Source organism: Lissotriton vulgaris, chromosome 3_1 (assembly GCF_964263255.1).
Source record: "Lissotriton vulgaris chromosome 3_1, aLisVul1.2, whole genome shotgun sequence".
NCBI lineage: Eukaryota > Metazoa > Chordata > Amphibia > Caudata > Salamandridae > Lissotriton > Lissotriton vulgaris.
This window is the reverse complement of record NC_141689.1, coordinates 956,747,448-956,769,902: the sequence shown is the minus strand read 5'-3', so window position 1 is coordinate 956,769,902 and position 22,455 is coordinate 956,747,448.

Below are 22,455 nucleotides of genomic sequence, written 5' to 3'. Positions count from 1 at the left end.
AAAGGGAACTTAATTCAAGCATAAGGAATGACAGTCCCATGGAGAGCAGGCAAAAATTAGCCTACCTGCCCTCCACCATTACAACAGATCAAGGTAGTGTACCTATCGCATATATGGATGAACTCCCACTAGGGAAGAGTAATGTTTATATAAATCCCGGTCAGTTGACCGTGCACGGGGAAGATTCTGCACCAAATGAAATGGGCACCACAGTAATATTGCGAGAGATTCCAGTCAGCAGCAACTCCATGATAGCCAGCAACCAAAAAGAGGAGGTTGAGCAAGGCATAAAAATCCTATCATGGAATATAGCGGGGATAGCTTCCAAATATAACGTGAAGGAGTGGAGAGAGTTCATAACCAATTTCCACATCATCTGTCTACAGGAAACCTGGACTGTTGACCACAGTCAATTTCCACTAGATGGGTTTAAAAGCTCCAGATGTCCCCGCAACAATTGCACCATCTGGGAGAGCTATGGGTGGATTGCTCATATATGTGGACCTTCACATCCAGGGGTACTGGTCAGATCTAAAATGTGCCTCTAGAAACATACAAGCAATCGGCTTTTCACATAAAGGTCTAAAAATCACCCTGATAAACTGGTATAACTCGGTGGGCTCACAGAATAAAAATAAAGCTCTGAAAGAATTGGATGAATACTTTAAAAATCTATCTTCATCTAATCTGGCTAAGGGTGTACCATACACGATTCTAGTAGGGGACTTCAATTGTCACCTTTGTGAAAAACTAAGACCCATAAACAAGGATTGGTCAAGGTGCACGGAGGAAAAGGGGCCTCATTTTGCCCATACTGTTGAAGGAAAGGAGATGGAAAACTTCACCAAGAGGCATGATTTAGTACCCACAATGGACCTGATCAAGATTGATAACAAGAAGGAACCCAATCCAACATTTAAAGGAAGAGGTTGTCACTCCTATATAGACTTCATTTTGGTGTCCCCAACTCTCAAAAAATGGATTACAAATTGTGACATCATTTTGAGTCCCTTCAGTGACCATAATCCACTGAAGTTGAACACTACATGTATGAATTTCAGTCCAAGAGTGGGTGCACCGGAAGCCTTGGAACAGGTAACCGCACAGGGGAGAAGGCTCAAATGGGCAAAGATAGATGGGGATAAATTCTATCGTGATCTAGTGAGGAAGGGACAAGCGCATTTAAAGATTTGTCTTGATGAAAATGTGACAGGCCCAACTGTAATAAGTGCATTCGAAGAAATTGCCAAACTTATAAACAATCTATTGAAAACCTCACCACGAACAGGACCTAAACAGCCGCTAATACCACGCTGGTTTGACCATGACTGCACCAAGGCACTAAAAGAGCTAAAAAAAAGCCTTACGGAACAGCCAAAAAACAAAGCCAAGATCGCTGGGAAGAGAGCAATTTATAAAAAAGCTCTGAAAACTCGTAAAAACTCTCTACAATATCGAGCATGGGAGGATTTAAGGGAAGCAGCAGAGCGTAGAGATATGTCGGCTTTCTGGAAAATTATTAATGAACCTTGTTTTAAAGACCCGAGAGGGCCGGACATAATAAATACCATACTTCCAGAACAATGACGGAATCATTTCTGTGGTCTTTACAACCATATGGGGGCCACACTACAAGAAAAAGGGTCAAAACCACCAACAATTACATGTTTATCGTTCACACTAAAAGAAATAAAATCAGCCATCCAAGGGCTTTCCAAGAATAAAGCCCCTGGTCCCGATGGCATTCCCCCTGATCTCTACCTGAGCAACATAGAGTTGTGGGCTCCCGTCCTTACCAGGGTATTGAACGAGGCAGTTGTGGCAGGACTGCCCCGCTCATGGTCCTCTGCAACCATTGTCCCCATCTATAAAAAAGGTAGTCGGGACGACCCCCAATGTTATCGCCCCATCTCATTGATAGACATTACGGCAAAAATCATGGGACGCGCCATTTTAAACCGTCTGCAAGCTTGGGCAGAGGATCATCACATTTTAACTGATGTACAATATGGATTCAGGGAAGGGAGATCCACAACAGACCAATGCTTAAATCTATATTTACTTACTGCTAAATATACCATTGCAGCGAACGGAACTATATATATGGGTTTTATGGATCTCTTAGCTGCCTTCGATCGTGTAAATAGACAGAAATTATGGGCCCTGATGATCTCGATGGGGGTGGATTATGAAATAGTAGACATTTTAAAGGCTCTGCACTGGGAGACTACGGCTACAGTCCGTTATAGTAACGAAGGGACGAAGACTGAACCGTTCCCTTGCACAAGTGGAGTGCGGCAGGGCTGCATTTTAGCGCCGTTTTTATTTTCTTTATACATAAACAACCTGGACAAAAGCCTCATGGAACTAGAAGTGATTCCCCCAAGATCGGACAGCGCTCAGTACCAGTCCTCCTTTATGCGGACGACGCTGTGTTGCTAGCCCGAACGCCACTGGGACTCCAAAAACGTATTAATGGGTTTGTAAATTTTATGAATTCTTTGGACCTTTCAGCTAATTTGGATAAATCTTTCATTATGACCACAGGCCGGAATTCAAAAAATAACTTCTCGTATAGTATAGGTAGCCACAAGATGGGAGTAGTTAAGACATTTTCCTACCTTGGCGTCCTCTTCGATGAGAAACTAGAATTTAAAAATCTGGCCGAAAAGCATGCATCCAAACTGGTGGCCTCTACGGGTGCTATAATGGCATATGGAAGGAGGCTTGGTAGGTGGTCACCGGAACAGATACTAAACTTATACAAAGCTGTATCCTGCGCAAAAGTGTTATATGGAGCAGAAGTGTGGGGCTGCAAAACTAATCACATACAACAAATACAATCGGAGGAAAATACATTTTTTAAACGACTACTTAAGGTCCCCCAGAGTACCCCGGCACATATAACCCATCTGGAACTGGGAGAACCCTATATCGAGGATAAAATCAAGATTCGACCTCTTATGGCCTGGATCAGGATATGGACAAACCCAGAGGCCACCTTTAGTAGACAGATAATTATGGACTGTCTAAACCGGGACAAATGGGAACAAATCACGTGGTTAAAATACGTAAGGGATACCCTGGTCCGCATTGGCTGTAAAAACATGTTCACTGACCCAGATCAGCTGACCACACAGAATAAAACATTGCTTAAAAATTCATTTGATGCATGGTCAACTGATAGGAGGGCGCTCACCGAAAACAAAAAACCCTCGGTAGCGGCTCATGGGCCAGTGGTATCCACAAATTTTAAAATGGAACCATACTTAGCTGTACTGTATAATGCGCAGGAAAGATTTTATATGACCAGGTTTCGTTTGAATTTATTACATCATTTATTGGCAAGTCCTGCTGGTTACACATCTACGGTAGAGGCGAAGGGCACCTGCAGCTGCGACTCTAGGTCTCCGCAGGACACCCTTCACTTTGTTTTATTATGCCCTCGTTTTTCAGAACCTAGAAAAAAGTTTTTAGTAAGGATTTTGAAAAACCGAAAATTTAAGCACGCCAAAGATGCCATTTTATTTTTGCAAAAGGCAACAGATCTGCATACTTTGTTAAGTGTTATTAGCTTTATTAAATCTGCTATAAAATTGAGGAACATGAGGGAAATAACTGTAGACTCCACTTGAACGCAGACTGAAACCCCCATTACCTGAAAATGACATACTGTACTCTTTTTTTTTATATATATGAAATTTTTTACTCATTTTTATATTAACCGCTTTTATATAAATTGTATGTATGTATTTGTTATGCACTTTAATGGTATCTTTATAAGTACCGAAGAAAGGAATTTGAATTTGAATTTGAAAAAAAAATAAAATAAGTCAGCCAAGAAGAAAGTGTACTCTGAGGTGCCTGCTTTCTTCACGAGACAGGATATTTTCGTTCCTGCATATTTACATTGATATAGTGCATTCGTGCAATGGAACGCTAAGAAAAGGCAACGACTAAAGCGCAACGTGTTATTTTGTTTATAAAAAGACTTTGCAGAATATTTTCGTGGTCTTTGCACTCTTGCATAACAACTTGAAAACGGTATTTGTTATTGAATCGACTCTGTGCGGATGAAGGGCTGGGCAGGACTCGCACACCAGGACTGGTGTGCGAGTCCTGGCTCCACCCACCTGGAAGCAGAATCAGGTGAAAGGTGAAATTATGTATTTCTCACATTACATTTTTTGAAATAAATATATATACAAAGGAGATAGTAAATGCACAATGACCTACTATTTTAAACGTGTTCCCTGGCATTGCAGTTGCTTATCAGGACTGGACCGGGAGCCCTGTTTTGGGAGGCTAAAATCAAACGTCCTTCCTGAATCGGTCGAGCTGCGACCTGCCATCGAAAAGTAAAGCAGAGCCACCGGCGTGTCATCAAAATAAAAACCGAAAATCATCATCCTTGTTTTAAAACTGTGCGTAATTGTTTGGGGTTATTTAATAGGTGTTAAATAGATGCAAAAATCGTCTTACATAAATAACGAGTAATCTTATATATGCATACATTTGGTTTATCAGGACTGAACCGGGAGCCCTGTTTTGGGAGGCTAAAATCAAACGTCCTTCCTGAATCAGTTGACCTGCGACCTGCCATTGAAAAGTAAAGCAGAGCCAACGGCGTGTCAGCAAAATGAAAACTGAAAATCACCATCCTCGTTTTAAAACAGTGCGTCATTTTTTTGGGGTTATTTAATAAGTGTTAAATAGATGCAAAAATCGTCAACATAAATGACGAGTAATCTTATATATGAATTACATACATACATTTGGCCGTAACGAATTTGAGTATTATAGCTCTCCAAAGTCAGTTTGTCACTTGAGGCGCCGTTTGGTAAAAGTGTGTCGCCAAGAGCCGGTAAGTCACGTGTGCAGCTCGCACTTCACCCTCAGCTTGAGAGAAACGATTTGTAGCGCGTGAAGTGGCTGGTGGCAAATGGAATCAAAGCGGCCGGTTGCTTTGATGTTCTTGGCTTGTCTTGCTTTGTGGGAGGGGTAGGGGGAGCGAATTCCTGTGCACGTGCCTGGCTCACATGAACTGTACGCGATCTGATCCGCAGTGGGTAGACTTTTTAGGTCTGCTTACCATAAATCTTGCCTATCATCTGTTCGGGATGGAATAGGCGAGACCTAAAAAGCCTAAGCATGGCGTGCTGCTATTGCTGTAAAAGTCAATAAAGAAAACTAGCCTGCTCCTCTAGCTTGGGGTGAGTGCGGGCTTGAACAGCATACAATATTCAGGCTGATTCATGAAATGAGGCGCTACCTCTGATGCTCCGTAAGGTGTTCATGAAAGTGATGAGACCTAACAACACGCATCTTTTCATCTTGTTGTGTTTCCATGTAAGGGAGCACGTGGTGTGATCGTACCTTTCTCATCTTTTGTTGCTGGTTTTAAACGCCTCACTCTATGTTAAGGTCCAGCCCTTTTATTTGGATTCACCTTTTCAAGTGTGGTTTACAGTAAAATATAGCGTGATGCAGCTTAAATGTTTAAAGCAGATTTTTTTTAAGTATTCAGGTTCTCTTTGAGTTCACACCAGTTCATTTTATAACATATTTGTCGTGCACTAGACATCGAAGCCGACGGGGGAGGGCTCCCTGTCAGTTCTGGGGTTGGGGTGCTTCGATTGGGTGGTTCATGCGTTCTACGGGCTCCCTATCAGCTCCGGGGTTGGCGTGCTTCGATTGGGGGGGTTGTGCTTTCCATAGGCTACCTGTCAGCTCCTGGGATCGGGGTGTCAAGGACCTCAAGACCTGGGTCTTATAGTGACCCTAGAGGATCTGCCCCCTACCCGCCCCTTGAGACCGCCACATGTGAGTAGTTGTGCTTGATTGGTTGGGGCGTCCCCTCCTTGCTGCTGCCCTCACAGAGGGCTGGCTGCCCCCATGAAGCTCCCAAGACACATGTTCAGCTGTTCTTTGTTTTAGCTCCTGTGTGTCAGTGCACAGTGTAAGCACACAAGCATACCCTGCTCTCTCTGGAACACTCACACTGCTGAGTCTCTCTCACTCTGCTGTCACTCTCCCTCTGCTGTCACTCTCACTCTGCTGTCTCTCTCACTCTGCTGTCTCTCTCACTCTGCTGTCACTCTCACTCTGCTGTCTCTCTCACTCTGCTGTCACTCTCACTCTTCTGTCTCTCACACTCTGATGTCACTCTCACTCTGCTGTCACTCTCACTCTGCTGTCCCTCTCACTCTGCTGTCTCTCTCACTCTGCTGTCACTCTCACTCTGCTGTCTCTCTGCTGTCTCTTTCACTCTGCTGTCACTCTCACTCTGCTGTCACTCTATTGTCACTAATACTCTGCTGTCACTCACACTCTGCTGTCACTCGCACTCTGCTATCACTCACTCTGCTGTCTCTCACGCTGCTGTCTTTCTCTCTGCTGGCAGACTCTCTGCTGCCATTCTCACTCTGCTGTCACTCTCGCTCTGCTGTCACTCTCTCTCTGCTGTCACTCTCACTCTGCTGTCACTCTCACTCTGCTGTCTTTCACTCTGCTGTCTCTCTCTGCTGTCTCTCTCACTCTGCTGTCACTCTCACTCTGCTGTCACTCTCACTCTGCTGTCACCCTCACTCTGCTGTCTCTCTCACTCTGCTGTCACTCTCACTCTGCTGTAACTCATACTCTGCTGTCACTCACACTCTGCTGTCACTGTCACTCTGTTGTCACTGTCACTCTGCTGTCACTCTCTCTCTGCTGTCACTCTCTCTGTTGTCACTCTCACTCTGGTGTCACTCTCACTCTGCTGTCACTCTCACTATGCTGTCACTCTCTCTGCGGTCTCTCTCACTCTGCTGTCTCTCTCACTCTGCTGTCACTCTCACTCTGCTGTCACTCTCTCTGCTGTCACTCCCACTCTGCTGTCTCTCACTCTGCTGTCTCTCACTCTGCTGTCACTCTCTCTGCTGTCACTCTTTCTCTGCTGTCTCTCACTCTGCTGTCACTCTCACTCTGTCACTCTCTCTCTGCTGTCACTCTCTCTGCTGTCACTCTCTCTGCTGTCACTCTCACTCTGCTGTCACTCTCACTCTGCTCTCACTCTCACTGTTGAAAAAGGTACAGGCAGAAGACCTTTTCCGAAGTTGCCCGGCGTTAGCCGCCTCTATACCCACTCAAGTTTACCAAACACAGAGGCAGGCGCTGGAGACTGGAAGGCAGGAAACAGAAGTTTTATTCTCTCCGGAGGAGAAACACATCAGTTCGGACAGCAAGTATCGTCACGAGGTGCTCTAACCGCATCTCTGAGGCCTGGCCTCTTATACACAAGTTTATGATCTTTATTGCATGTAACACATTCTTGAAATGCTTTGAAGTATGAAAGGATATCCTCGAAATCTCCCCTTCGGGCCCGTTCCCACACACATTTACAGTTAAAGTCCCACCCTGGTCGCAACAGGTGATGATTATTGCGCAGCTGGACATTCCACCGATTCACGGAATGTGTGGGGTTGATCGGATCTCATAGGGTGGGGGCTTTGATCAATCCGAGGGTCCTTTAATGGGGGAAGCTTCCTACTGTACGGGGGGGGGCAATAAACAGTATCCGCAGGGCCAGGTGGTGGTCTGGGAACGAGGAAGACAAACGGGCACACAGGAAAAGGGGGTTTGTATCAAAGGACCTGGGACCATGAAAGGGATGAAGGGAGGTGTCGCGCTGGGAACAGGATAGGATTCCGAGGCAGAGCCGCGCAGATGGGGAGGGTTTATGGCCCATGCATGAGAGAGCGGGGTGACCAGTGCGTGGGGGGTGCTTGTGCGGGCGAAGAGCCGTGGTGGGGGTCAGTGGCGTGCAGAGGGTGGTTCTGACCAAGGTACCTAAAATGGCGGGTGTGCACGACAAAGAGTGTGGCATCGGGAGAGAAGGCAAGATGGCGCAGATAATGTTTACCAAACCGTATTAATTTTCCACAGTCCTCCCTTTAACATTCCTAAGACATCTTGCTGGCCTATTTCCTATCCATGTCTACTGTGGCAGTCATAAGTAAAGAAGTAGGAACCCAGGTGCAGGAGCTGTGCATAAACATTACATTTAAAATCTTTCATCTTAGGAGGCGGGCCCATCGTTAAGCTCGTTGCAGGAAAGTCATAGTAATGCAATATCGGACAGAAAGGATTCTGCAGTGAGAGCGTTGGGTACATTTCATTAGATGCTTATAGTCATTCGGAATATGGACTGATAGGTTATTACATATGTAAGTTCATTTTGTACTTGGTTGGAGCATAATCAATACAATGGTAGCTGGGAGAGAAATGAGACGTAGTAAAAACGATAACCAGGGGTGTCATTGTTCGAAGAGGAGGGGTGTTGCTTTTTCCAGTGTCTTATTGTCGTGGACCATTATTAGTGAGTTCTCAGCATTCTTTGTCGTTTTCTGTTGGTACTGTTGAGCACCGGCGGTGGAGCTATGCGTCCAGCTCTATTCCAGGTCCTGCGTTGCAGGGCATGACCTTTTCTTCGTGTTTCCGGTCACAAAGGTCCTTTTTTTCGCCCTGTGTCTTAACTATTCTTTCACGGGTACCTTAGACAGGGCACCCAAGTTTCATTTTAGTTCGCAACAAAAACCCTATTCTATCTGATTGCAGTTTTTCTTTCTCGAGTCGATTGTCAAAGAGTCCAGGTGGAAGAAGGGGGTGCGTGAGCGGTCCTTAGGGTAGGTCGGAGGAAGAGGGGATGGAGCAGGGCCAGATCGGGGACAGACCAGGGGGACGAAAAATTTCAGGTAGGGGGGCCCATGATCGGGCTCAGAGGGCGGGGACTTTCGGCATTTGTTAATCATCGAACAGGGGCATCAGGTCAGCCCTTTCCTTTCATTTGGTCGGAAACAATGCCTCGTCCTGCGACTCCTTACTGTTGCGGTCCCGCCTTGGTCAAAGTCGCAGATGTTCCACGATCAGCAGTCAGGCCGCGTGCTCCCACATCCGGTCTCTCTCTCCTCCGACGGTGGTACCCTTAAATGAGTTTGAAAAGACAGTCTTTAGAGAATTGGCAGTAGAAGGTAATCACATAAGTCTATTTCTCTCCCAACTCCAAGCAACTGGGGAAACATCCGTTACACGGGGGTCTACGACCAACGTATAAACAATTGCTGATAGGTTTGCTGGACTCCCTACAACTTTCCCTCGTATCTTACTTCCTTGGCGTTTGTTGGCACCACATTCATTGTCATGGTACGAGGTCTGATACCCATTCATTGCACTTGTTTATTACAGTCACATTAGTTCTTCTGGCAGAGACCCACTCCTCTAGTACGAGTCTTACAAAGCTACAACGTTCTTCAGGGTTTTGTATTTTACGAAAAAGTGCAACGTGCTATCACCATGGTCAGATGGGTATCTTTCTGAGGAATGAACATAGGCTAAACAATTTTCCATTTTAACAATGCATCTTATCTTTCAGCTAAACATTTTACGTTCAACAGGGCTTACTGCAACAATTTCTTCATTTCGATCTAATCTTAACTTCGCAAACATCATTCTAATTTCTACATAGTTTCTTACAACCTGGCTACTTAAAAAAACGGGGGACTTGCGATAACTATTCGACTCATCCTTGGGGTGACCAGGGTCTTATGGAAAACAACTAGGAACATAGCAAACTGGGGTGAGGGGCTATCATCTTGCTTCGAGTTGCAAGGGCGTTATCTAGCAGGAGGCTACAGTTCAGTTGGTAAGCGTTCAGGGACATTTCTCGAATTCTAAACTTTGTAGCTTGTTCATCAACGAGTCATTTCTAGGAACCACGGCTGGCCTGGGTCAGCCGTAAGTCGACCCATCTCTTACAACCAGGGGTGAGCCATATTTTTTCAAATTCTCGTTCGGGGCGGCTGATACAAAACTGGGGGCGTTCTGGGGAGACGGGGATGCTTCGATCACTTTTACTGTTTGGGTATTGAGACAATTCGGGACGGGGAAGGTCGTGTTACCTGAGGCATTTTACCATAGAAGCCACTGACATGTAGTTCCCTGATTACGGGTCAGATTAGGGAACCTCAGTCGTCTTACCTGTCCTTTCCCTTTTGGCCAATTTAGGTTTCATCAATTTTTAGCAGAAAGGAGAGGTAGTATCGTGGTATCAATGTGATTTTATTTTGGACAAATTTGTTCAAATACTTGCGGTATTTGGAGCCAATTGGGTGGTGCACCAGGGATGGGGGTTCGCCAATTAGGTGCCGGTCGTTAGGAAGAGTGGGAGTGTGGAAGAGAGAGAGAGAGAGAGAGAGAGAGAGAGAGAGAGAGAGAGAGAGAGAGAGAGATGTGCAACAATAGGCTAAACAGCACACGTGCAACATGGGGAGCGGCCGTGTACCAAGATAGGCTATTCGGCGCATTACACAACATGAGACATTACAGGTCTGTGTTAGAATTTAGAAAGCATGCAGTTTGGGACGGACGAGCATTAGGCCGGGTACAGAGGGACATGTATTGAGTAAAAAAGCACCATTGTGTCGCACTTCTCGCACTCTCGGTCCTTTGTCTAGTTAAGTCAATGCTTCAGTCACACAGAAAACATTTTCTCATAGTTTCAGACATACGTGACATGTGCTCATTCACGCAACACGGGTTAGGGGTGATCGCGTCTCATCATATCATACAACTATTGGCTCTTTCATTACAAGAGTAGTTTGTGGGTGTCTTTAGGTGCCCCCTTGCAGCGTGAGTCCACTTCATGCATCGGACATGGCGTGGCTTCAGATCTTCACTATACCTCAGTCGGGTTTCCAATGTAACCTGTAGAGGGAGGAAAAGAGGGGAAGGGAGGGGGACAACATTCGAGCATATCACATGTACGGGCACGAAAGTCCTTTACTTACCACCTACTCGTCTTATCCCTTCGGGATATAATCCCTGAGGTCTTGGTTTCCGGAGCCAGGGGTCGGGCAGTGTGGTAAGGATGGCAAGCGATAGGTTGTCCATGAGGGAGACGGTCCGAGTGTGGCATTATAGGTCGTGTGTAGGGAAACGTTAAAAAAATCAGGGGCGCTTAGTGCAAGGTATCTGGTTGGTAGATATATCTAGCTATCGGGATCCTTAAATCATTCCCAATGCTGTGATGTCCTAAGGCCTATCGGCTCTTCGGCCAACCCTGTTCCCCAGTACCTTTGAGTATCATACCTTTATAACATTTTATCATTTACACCGCTTCACTTTACCCGTTCTCAGAAGTCGAGGTCCTTCTTCATGCGTTTGTTCCTGGGTCAGTCGCACATTTGGGGGCAACGTATCGTGCCTTAGATTTGATCATTAATCCGGGGCTGAGCAACCATCTTCTAATAACCTTAAAAAGAGAACAAAACAGGTCGTACAGAAAAAACCTTCCCGCTGATCCCACATTTACAAAAGTATGCGATACCTGTTCATAGTTTGAAAAACCTTTATTTACACGATTTGATCAGCATGTAAATATGAGAGTGCAATCGTATTTGGCCGGACACGGCGTTGGTTGAAGCACGTACAGTAGGGGGCTATTTTGCAGCATTAAAAAACATTTAAAAAAGGGTTTGTTTTGTTATTTGCAGGAAGCTAAAAACGTCTTATCAATAGTTGAGGGATCAGGGGGCATTCGTTTCATAATTGGAAGCATAGTTAGACTAGTTGCAATCAAATTTCCTAGATGCATACCGTGGGCGTGTGTCATAAGCGACGTTATGTATCAGTTACAATAATATCATAATAAATCGTACATTGAAACCAACATTTTAACGGGATCCTTCTACATGTTCGCCAAGTGAACCCTCCCCTTTTTTTCATCGAGTGTACAAAGGATCATATACATATCTCAGAACATCAAGTCTTATTAGCAAAAGAAACACCACGAGGCGTTCGTTAGTTCCTATTGCCACCAGCGCCATTTTTGGGCGAGGCCGGGTTAGTCCGGAAGTAGCATCAGGGGCAAAATGTTTCCAACAACCGGCGGTTGGACCAGAGTCCTTTTCGGCAGTTCAAAACTTGTGCTAAACAGAAGGGGCAGGCAGTGTGGACCGTCCATCAAAAAGGGGAGGGAGGTAAAATCTCCCCTACCGGGTCAAGTTGAGGTTCGGCCAGAACTTGTTCGAGTGATCAAAGCAGTTGTTCCCCACCGGAAGCCTGTAGGGGTCGAGGGCTCCTAGGACTCTTGCAGAATCTTCAAAGCTGTGGAGATGTTGTCGGAGGCGGGGGCTCGTGCCCAGGTGGGCCCAGACGCCATTTTGAGGCTCCGCAGCAGTCGCCCTTCGTCGTGTCTGCAAGAGTGGATGAGACTTCTTGGGGCGAAAAAATGGAGCACCGTGCCGTAGGAGCAGGACATTCGGCTCGGGGCGCTAGGGTGTAGCTGTGGCGCCTCCACCTGGAGAGGCGAGGGAGGCTCGTTCGTGCCGCCTCCCTCTCCCAGTGCACCCCACGCCGTCCCTTTGCGCGGGTCTACATGATGGCCATCATATGTCTCGTGCTGCGCAAGTAGGGCTGCTGGCCATTGTATGTCCTGTGCTGCGCAAGTAGGGCTGCTGGCCAGTGTATGTCCTGTGCTGCGCAAGTATGTCCGTCGCCCGGCTGGAGGATGTCGGCGCCGGGCCGGGGCTGGGAAACCTCCACCTGGGGAGGTGAGGGAGGCTCGTTCGCGCCACCTCCCTCTCCCAGCTCACCCTGCACCAATTTTCAGCGGAGGTATTTGTGATGGCCGGATCAGGAGATACGAGGGAGGGGGTCATCTGCATTCGCCCCCTCCCCCTCGTGGCCCGGGGACGCCGCCCCAGGAAGAAGAGGATGGGGAAGGCCATTTCATGCCGGGCCCGTGGTGCCTCCTGGACATCCCACCGGCGACCTCTTCAATCGGCGGTTGTCAGCAGGACCCCGCCCCACACGTGCTACGTGTTTCACCTTCCGGATGGGCGTGACCGGTGACCTGCTGCATTTCGGGAATTTCCGGAGTGGGTGTAATATGTATTGTATTGTTCCTATTAATACGGTGTTACTTTACTGGAATTAAATCTTAAATTATATAACAGAGACTTGGTTTCCTTGAATCCTTTTACTATGATAACCTCGCTACAGTGGGGGTAGGTATTTATGCCTGGGTAATGGGGGGTGGGGTGTCCACAAGAACAGTCTTCCTGAACGGGGGGTTGTCTATGCAGGCCTGTAATTGCTTTTGTTCACAGAGTGGGGGGGCAACAGAAAGTAATCAGTCCCATTGCACTCGAAGTTTGAGTTCGTTAATGGAATGTATACTAATCTGTCCGAAACTACTCTGTGTGTGGTTCCTGTATGTTATCCGAATGGGTGGTTTTTGTGTTCGGGAACAGTAGCGGTAGTACGGGGTTCGTCACCTGGTAACCTAGAGCTTGCCTGTGTTTCCTGTCTTAGCGTTGTTCGACCTATGAAAAGTCAATCATGTCGCTGAAATCTGTCTGGCGAAATCTGTGCCATCGGGCGTAATCAAACGTGGTGGTTCTATCTGGCCTGTCCGTGTCAGCCTGATTCATCTTTGTCTCCCGCCCTTTCCTTTTCTGCCGGTCTGTTATTTCTGTCGGCCCTCTGCTCTTACCCGTGTTCAGTAGAGTCGGGCATTGGGCTTTCCAGTGCCCGGAATATTTACAAAAAGCACATTGATTATGTCCTAAGTCTGTTCGTCCTGCGCGTAATGTCGGGGGATTACGTTCGGGTTGTCGTGTCTTGGGGTTGTCCTGTCAGTACATCCCTTTACACCGTTCCCTTCCTGTGTTTACTCCTTGGAACCGTGTCGCCGCTATCCCTTCCTTTGGCCTATCAGGTGCTTGGAAAGCTGTCTGTCGCGTTTCTTTACCTACTCTGACTTCGTCTCTTTCTTTGCGTTGCATTGCTTCTTTTCGCCACATACCGAGACTGTCGAGCATAATAGGCGTTGTCTTACTACTACAAAGGGCTATTTCTAATGTTTCTATTTTATCAAGGTCGAAGGATCCTATCAGTGGCCACTGACTTTCTCGATCCTTTTTCGTATATTTATGCCACAGCTTGCTATAGTGATCAATCCATGTTTCATGAACATGTCCTTATTAGGGGTGCCCTCCAGTGGAGCCGGATGGTTCATCTCTAATAAGCGGTCCGGGCTAAACAGGCTACCAATCAGTGGGGAGAAGACAGGCATGACGGATCAATGGGGACAAAAGTCAGCACTACCTATCTTATCACTGCGTGCAAAGACTAGACAGAATATTTCTATTCTACGTTGTTTGCAGGCGGTGAATACCTCAAGAACCAATATCAAACAGTCAATGCTCGGTCAATCAAACAATCAGTGGGGAGAATAAATAGGCACGCAAAGGTCTGCGTTCCCTACCCTTTCACTACCTGCAAAGAGGGAACCTGTTCTTTCCTGTTTGTAGACAAAGAATCTCCAGAAAGCAATCCGAGAACAGTAGTTCGGGTTCAATCAATTAATCAGTGGGGGAGAAAAATAGGCACGACGGCTGCGTTACCTATCCTTCACTGTTTGCAAAGAGAGAGCCTGTTGTTTCTCCGTTTGCGGACAGCGAATCTCCAAATAAATCAATCAAAGAGTAATACTAGTATTTTCCAAACAATCAAATAATCATTTCGCAGTTTGTCGTGTTTACACGACCTTACCCGGACCGCATGGACAGTTTCTTGTCTTCCGACTCCAGCGCCCGGTCGTCCTCTATTCTTCGTATTCCTCGCGGCACTCCTGATGGTTCCCAGTCAGGACCGTAGATCACTCGAGAGAGGTCTGTTCAGAACCAGTGAAGTTCGGATGATCGGCTGTCAGACGAGGGTCTATCGGACAGGTGCACTCCCGATCGTTGCAGTCGTTCACTCTGTCGTCAGGACCTCTCCCACTGGATCCACTGGTCGCTGATGGGCCCCACGTTTGGGACGCCAATTGTTGAAAAAGGTACAGGCAGAAGACCTTTTCCGAAGTTGCCCGGCGTTAGCCGCCTCTATACCCACTCAAGTTTACCAAACACAGAGGCAGGCGCTGGAGACTGGAAGGCAGGAAACAGAAGTTTTATTCATTCCGGAGGAGAAACACATCAGTTCGGACAGCAAGTATCGTCACGAGGTGCTCTAACCGCATCTCTGAGGCCTGGCCTCTTATACACAAGTTTATGATCTTTATTGCATGTAACACATTCTTGAAATGCTTTGAAGTATGAAAGGATATCCTCGGAATCTCCCCTTCAGGCCCGTTCCCACACACATTTACAGTTGAAGTCCCACCCTGGTCGCAACAGGTGATGATTATTGCGCAGCTGGACATTCTGCCGATTCACGGAATGTGTGGGGTTGATCGGATCTCATAGGGTGGGGGCTTTGATCAATCTGAGGGTCCTTTAATGGGGGAAGCTTCCTACTGTACGGGGGGGGCAATAAACAGTATCCGCAGGGCCAGGTGGTGGTCTGGGAACGAGGAAGACAAACGGGCACACAGGAAAAGGGGGTTTGTATCAAAGGACCTGGGACCATGAAAGGGATGAAGGGAGGTGTCGCGCTGGGAACAGGATAGGATTCCGAGGCAGAGCCGCGCAGATGGGGAGGGTTTATGGCCCATGCATGAGAGAGCGGGGTGACCAGTGCGTGGGGGGTGCTTGTGCGGGCGAAGAGCCGTGGTGGGGGTCAGTGGCGTGCAGAGGGTGGTTCTGATCAAGGTACCTAAAATGGCGGGTGTGCACGACAAAGAGTGTGGCATCGGGAGAGAAGGCAAGATGGCGCAGATAATGTTTACCAAACCGTATTAATTTTCCACATCACTCTGCTCTCACTCTCTCTACTATCACTCTCTCTGCTGTCACTCTCACTCTGCTGTCACTCTCACTCTGCTGTCACTCTCACTCTGATGTCGCTCTTACTCTGATGTCACTCTCTCTGCTGTCACTCTCACTCTGCTGTCACTCTCACCCTGCTGCCACTCTCACTCTGCTGTCACTCACTCTCACTCTGCTGTCACTCTCACTCTGCTGTCACTCTCACTCTGCTGTCTCTCTCCCTGAGATATACAGCGATGTCTCACACACTCCCTCTGGCATACACAGCTGCCTCTCTCCATTACCCATACACAAACGGAGGCTGCTGTCTCTCTCCCTCACACACACTGTTCCTATTGTGGTGCGCTCTGACACCTTCGGGTAAAGTCCGCTATAAAAACGCATAAAATAAATACATAAATTAAATAAACGCTGCTGTATCTCCCTCAGACAGACACACCTGCCTCACGCACACTGCTGTCTCCCACGGTCTGAGCCTGCGCCGGGCAAGGACTGCCAGTCATATGATAGGCTGGATGTGGTGCTGAGTCACACGGGCAAACCCTCCAGGATGGCGGCACCCGGGGTCGGACTGGGACAGTAAATAGACCCGGCACCTAAATAAACGCGGACCATGCAAGTGTTACAATACACGTTCCGAATGGAGAATTAAAAGGTTTTAAAAAATGCATATAAAATGCAATAACGGTAGCGAGTGGCCATGCAGCACTTTACAGCGAGACCTAACAAGGCAGCGTGACGAAGCTTCAGAGAAGAAACTTCATCACGACGGCCGTAATGCAGGAGGGGCCGTTCCGAAAAGCGGACAGGGCGGCAACGGAAAACCCTCCTTTCTAATGGGAAGCCAGCGTTTACCATGAACGCTGACGCTACCCAATAGAAAGGAGGGGCAGGGCTTAGGCTCCCTTTTTGTTTACAAGATCTCTCTGAGTTCGGGGCAGCTTTGCTGCCACACCTACGAGAGACCTAAAAATTACCCAGGTTTCCTAAAAAGCAAACTCTACATATTCAAAATGTTACTCACCAACAAATAATGATTCGCATGGAAACCCAGTAACAAATTATAATTTTTAATAGAGCCCTTTCTAGTTTTCAGCATGAAAATGATTGTGCAAAACATACAGTGTGGCACTCACTAGAAAACAGACCTCCATGTAAAAACTTCTTATAACAAAAAGTGTACCTCATTTAGCTAGAAATCTTAGTTATGCTTTAAAACGTATCTCTCCTTGGGTTAATTTTATACATACTATGCATGTATCTTACTTGGGAGCACTGTAGTAATTAAAACGTTGGGCCTTAAAAAGAGATGCAACTTGTGGTGCTGAGACGATTTTAAGTATATTATAAAACAGGGTTGAACCCAAATAGTCAAAGGGACCTGGGTATTTAAATGTTATAAACAGAGGGGTCCCCAACACATATGGAGTAGGTGAAGAACAGGGAAAATCAAGGAGTATTTCAAAAGATCAAAAGGACAAAATCAAAACTGTTCTGGAAATGCAGTGTTTTATTCACCATGCATTCATGTCATCATAGTCGAGTTATTCAATAAGGAAGATCAAATTACACATTTGATTGTCATTAGTTCATGTGCCCATAGAGAGAAGGAAGAGGAAAGGGGAAGTAGTAAAGTTAACAAAAAAGTTGTGACTCACTCTACATTCAGTAAGAACAAAAAATACATTGAAATTCATGTATAAATTCTGGATGATTCCTATCCAAACAGGGTCATATACAATATCCAAAATGTCTGGAGATTTTCAAAAGATTCAAGCTCCTATGAAGCCGTACAAATCATGCTGGTGATAGGAGTTGAGAGTGGGTAGATGAACAGTCTACGTTTCGACCCAGGGTATTGTAGGATGGTTGATCCTTACAGTGCGGGTCTTCTTCAGGACATACGGGGGTGGGGGGATGGGCAAACCTCCTAGGGTTAAAGAGAGAAATTTTAAGTCAAAAAATTACTTAATGCAGGGCTGTATGTCCCTAACAGAACCGTAGCGGGGAGTTGCCGCCCGGGAACAACGTTAAAAAACACTGAGGACTAAACATATTATCTGTGAGATCTTTATCTGCTGTGTATTGCAGGTCAGGGTGTGACCAGAACGGTCAAGAACGAGCCGTGGGTTGCAATCTGAGGGTATCAGGGTTGTTTAGTTGCAACTAATGGAGTTACATTATTTTCAAAAAACAATCCGTATCTGGAAAGGAACATAAGGGTTTTTGAGTTTTAAGCGTCCCAGACGGGGTACAACTCTAACGTAGCTTTGCTGGACACGCTTACCCGTAGGCAGAAGGTCATACCTTGTTGTGATGGATGTCTCCAGGTCGTGCAGATACCACCGATTAAGGGTCTGGGGGGGGGGGCTACCTTGTATTCAAAAAACGGCTGGGCTGATTCAAAAGTCCGTATCTGAAAGGAAACACGGGGGACTTATTGAATAAACTGCCCCAGAGCGAGTGCTATTCAAAAGTTGATTATCAGGACAAAGCTTACCTATAAGCACCGGTCCTGCTTAGTTGTAAAGGGTGTCTCAAATGGGTAGCGTATCCCGAGTTCTAGGAATGAGCCGGGATGGGAGGGACGGGCTGGGTGATTTCGTAGTCCGTGTCTGGAGAAAGGAATTGAAGTGCCAGTTAAATATGTGTCCAAGAGATGGACTCAAAATGAATATAAGATTCGTAAGCGGGCTTACCCGTAAGCGCAGTGCTCTCCGAATCGGCCGGGGTGTCTCGCGGTCAATGGCGTCTCCCGTAACCAGGAAGTATCCTGGTTGGGGGCGTGGTAACCCTTAAGTACGCAGTTTACAGAGATTAAGGAAGGACTTCAGAATGGTAACCAGGCAACCGTCCTGGTGTAAACAGTAACGGGGTAGGCGAGCCAGATACCAAACGGGTTCTAAATGTTTTTTGAAAGAAAAATGCGTGTGGGCAGAACCTTATTGTTCATAAAGAATATAGTCAAAGGTGAATCTAGATCGCCTTGCATACATCGTCAGCTCAACATTTCAAAATGCACAAGCACACGTTGTGATAATCCACATGATAAAAACAAAGGCACACAGTTAAAACGCTGTCACTTGTCAGCATGAACCTGCCAACAAGGCGGTTAAATGCATGACAGATACACCAATTTCTCCATTATACGTTACAGTAATTCGAATGTAAAGGGTAAAATAAAACACTTTATGGAGAAAAGGATTGAATTGATCGGCATGAACCTGCCAACAGGGCGGTTAAATGCACGGCAACTGCGCTGCTGGTAGACAGATTTAGAATTCATATAGGCATCATAAATTGGCCAGTTGGGCAAAAGTATTCTCAGACTCATTTAACCCATTTTTTACGGAGTCGAAGAAATTGATCCATTTCAGTTCCCTGACATTCAGGACCGGGGTTATACTGCCGCCCCTAGGGCCAAGTTTGACTTGTTCTAAAATGACCCATCTCAGGCTTTCCGGTAAGTGGTTGTTCACGGTACAGTGTTCTACCATTGGGGCCCCTTGTACCCTACATTTGATCCTACTACAATGTTGGAGAAATCTCACTTTTGCACGTTGCTGTGTCTGTCCAACGTAGGGTAAATCGCATGGACATATAATGCAGTATACCACATTGGTGGTGTTGCAGTTCGTATGCGATTTGAGTGTCACTCGTAATTGTTTGTGAATGAATTCTTTGGTTTGTATAGTCGCAGGACATGCTTTGCAAGAGCCACATCTGAAGTGTCCCACAATCGGTGGGAGATTCCACATTGAGGTGATGGTGGGTTCATTAATGGTGTCAAGGAGTGAACAGACCACATGGTCACGGATGTTCTTGGCCTTCTTAAAGGAGTGTAGTGGTAGATCTTTACTGTCAAGGTCCTCTGAAATCAAATTCCAGTGTTTATTAATGACTTTCTTTATTGAGTTGCTCTGGGTGGAAAAGGTGGTTACACAAATCAAGCGTTCTTCTATGTTTCTTTTGCACTCATTAGGTTGTAACAAGATATCTCGGTGATTGAACCATGCTCTTTTTCGGGCTTTTGTGGTCAGGCGTTTTGGATAACCGCGTTCCATTAGGCGTACTTTGAGGATTTCCGATTGTTCCATATAATCCTCTTTCTTGTTACAATTTCAGCGTATTCGCAAGAATTGCCCGAAAGGCAGATTGTCCCTCAGACCCCGCGGATGATGGCTGGAGTATTGAAGTAACGAATTCCTTTCCGTCGGCTTCCTGAATAGAGTGGTATGTAGTACATCATCCTCAGCGATGATGGAAATATCCAAAAAATTGATAATGTTTTATCAAATTGAATGGTAAATTGAATATCTTGCGATCTTCTATTCAACCAAATGAAAACATCTTGAATTTCTGTCTCTGTACCTGTCCAGATTAAAAGAATGTCATCTATGTATCTCATCCACATGCGTATGTTTGGTCTAAAGGGATTGATGTCATTCAACACAAATGTTTCTTCATATGTTGACATAAAGATTATGGCTAGGTCCGGCGCAAAAGCTGCCCCCATAGCCACCCCTTTGGTCTGGAGGTAGAAAAGATTTTGAAACATGAAGAAATTTTTCATCATGGCGATTCTGAGAAGCGAGATAATAAATGAAGTGGGAACCCGGACAGGGGCCTCTCTTTTGTTCAGTGCGAGTGTGGCCACAACGAGGGCTTCTTCTTGAGGTATGCTAGTATAAAGTGACACAATGTCACATGTCGCAAGTAGCTCTTGTCGAGAATCAAATGGGCATCCGTCCACTAAATTGATTGTGTGTGTGGTATCCCGGATGTAGGTTGCGGTGTCTTCAGCTAGAGGCTTTAGGAAAAAGTCTATATATTTACATAGGGGTTCCAGTATGGAGCCACAACCGGAGACGATTGGTCGTCCTGGCGGTTGGTTCAAGTCTTTGTGTACCTTCGGCAGAGTGTAGATTGTCGATATCCGTGGGTCTTTTTGGTTGAGAAATCCAAACTCTTGGTCAGATAGGAAGCCTTGGCCCAAACCCTCTTGTGTGGTTCTTAGTATTTCTCTGGCCAGGTCTTTAGGTTTAAAGTATTTTATTAAGGTACAAAAAACATGGGGAAGGGAATAGGAGGTCAAGCGAACATACAATACAAAACGCGAAACGTTGCAGTGATTCAGAGGGAAAGTAGGGAGGCAGGAAGCCCCGGAGGGCAACAGAGCATAAGTCATAAGGCAATAAGGCAGTGCAAATGACCCTCCAGTAGACCCCCATTCCCCGAGCAAGGCCGAGCTAGAGTAGCGTCCCGCAACATAGGAAAAAAAAAACACACCATCCCTCCAACCCCCCGTCCCCGGAAAAATAGAAGAAAGAAAAGCAAAGGAGAAAAGGAAAGAAAACAATACCCCAACATCCTCGTCCGAAAGTCAGCATTAGAAGCATGTAACCCTGCCCCCCGCCCCCAGCCCCAAACCCCTGATCCCGCCACATTCACTCCGCTGGAGCCGCCGGCGGCGTCAGCCTAAGGAGTCACAGGTACCGTGGACATGTGAGCTCGCGAAATTCCGTGGACAGCAGTGCTAAAAAGGGGTGCCAGAGCTCTTCAAATTGGTCCACATTCCCAGCCACTGTTAGCGACATCTTCTCCATACCCAGTACCTGCCAGAGCCTGTGTAGCCAGCCAGTGATAGAGGGGGCAGTGGGAGTACGCCAGAGCACAAGGATGTTTTGAACCGCTGAGCCTAGCGCAATCGCAATCTGTCTACCCCTGCGGGACTTCAGCGGGTACATCAGGTCATTGGGGAGGCCTAGCAAGACATACGCAGGGAAGCGCGGGAGTTCTATCTCAAAATGCCTGTCTACCTCATCCAAGACCTCCTTCCAATAGGCCGACAGCACCGGGCACTCCCAGAGAATGTGCGTGAGGGTACCTTCCTGTCCGCAGCCGCGCCAGCAACCTTTATCGCCGATTTTGTGCATCTCGTAGAGCCTCTCCGGGGTGTAGTACCAATAGGTGGACACCTTAGTAAAGGTCTCCGTCAGCCCAGTGTGGTAGGCAGAGTGCCTCGCCCGGTACGCGATCCTGTCCCACTCCTTGTGGCTCAAGGTCCTGCCCAATTCTCTGTGCCAGCACTCTCTCCCTGGGTTATGGTAATGAAACGGCGGGGGTTGGAGAAACTTATACAAGTCGGTGATAAGCTTGGCATCCGAGGTCCGGGTTACCAGCCATCGCTCATAGGGCGTAATCGAACGGGCAGCGACGTCGCGCACTGGGGGTTGAAGAGCCCAGTGGCGAAATTGCATGTAACGCAGTCTGTCCCCCTCCGTCAGGCCAAATTCCTGTCGGAGCTGCTGGAAGGGGAGCACACCCTCCGCCCCGTAGATCTGGAAAAGTGCCCTACAGCCCGCGCTCACCCAGTGGGAAAAGGCTCCCGGTTCCAGACCCGGAGTGAAGTCTGGATTGCCAGCAATGGGAGTGAACGGTGATGGAAAAGTGGTGAGCTCACGAAGCTCACACACCGCGTCCCACACTCGCAGCGGAACCCGGGTGATAAAGGAGGCGTAGAGATTAGGCGGGCGGTGAGTGCGCCGCAGGAACGGGACTTCTTGGAGGGTACGGCCCGCAACTGCCTGGTCCTGAAAGAGCCAGTGCTTGTCCGACTCCCACCGGCTCCACTCCACCAAATACCGGAGTTGCGCCGCCTGAAAGTACTTCCGGAGGTCCGGGACACCGAGACCCCCCGCCT